The sequence below is a fragment of the Geospiza fortis genome, unplaced genomic scaffold, assembly GCF_000277835.1.
Source record: "Geospiza fortis unplaced genomic scaffold, GeoFor_1.0 scaffold1873, whole genome shotgun sequence".
NCBI classification, from domain to species: Eukaryota; Metazoa; Chordata; class Aves; order Passeriformes; family Thraupidae; genus Geospiza; species Geospiza fortis.
Window position 1 is genome coordinate 26470 of NW_005054856.1, and position 723 is coordinate 27192.

General features: G+C 52.4%; 1 protein-coding gene across 1 annotated transcript in view; it reads left to right on the forward strand.

Annotated features, from left to right (window-relative positions):
- The window catches only part of LOC115949161 (rho guanine nucleotide exchange factor 11-like), an 8264-nt gene that overhangs the window by 483 nt on the left and 7058 nt on the right, over positions 1 to 723 (forward strand). The gene's annotated exons all lie outside the window — the stretch shown is intronic.

Sequence of the window (723 nt, forward strand, 5' to 3'; positions counted from 1 at the left end):
CAGCCACTCCAGGACGGGAGCGCGGGGCTGGAGGAGCGGGGCCCGGCCCTGCCAGAGGTGAGGGAAAAAAAACGGGGAAATCCCGGGAAAAATCTGGGAAAAAGCCGGGAAAAATCTGGGAAAATTCTGGGGAAAAAAACGGGAAAAATCTGGGAAAAATTCTGGGGAAAAATCTGGGAAAAATACTGGGAAAATTCTGGGAAAATTCTGGGGAAAAGCCCGGGAAGAACCCGGGAAAAGGGCGGGGAAGAGTTTGGGAAAATTCCAGGGAAAATCTGGGAAAAGGGCGGGGGAAACTGCAGGGAATATTTGGGAAAAGAGAGAGGGAAAGTTCCAGGAAAGGTTTGGGAAAAAGGGGGGGAAATTCCAGGAAAGGTTTGGGAAAAGCGCGGGGGGGAAATTCCGGGAAAATTTTGGGAGAGCAGGGGGGAAAATTAAGGGAAAAACGGGGGGAAAAGGAAAAAGGGGGGAAATTTGAGGAAAAGGGAGGGGGGAATAGTTCCAGGAAAAATCTGGGGAAAGGGGATGAAAATTCTGGGAAAAACTCCATGAAAAGTTTGGGAAAAGAGGGGGAGAAATTCCAGGAGAGGGTGAAAACCTCCCCCCGGAATTTGGGATCCCCCAAATTGGGGAGGTTTTCGGGGATGCTGATCCCGAAATTCCCTCCCCAGGTTTCCCGGAATTCCGGCTTCTCGGAGCCCGGCAGCCCCCGGAGCTCCCCCC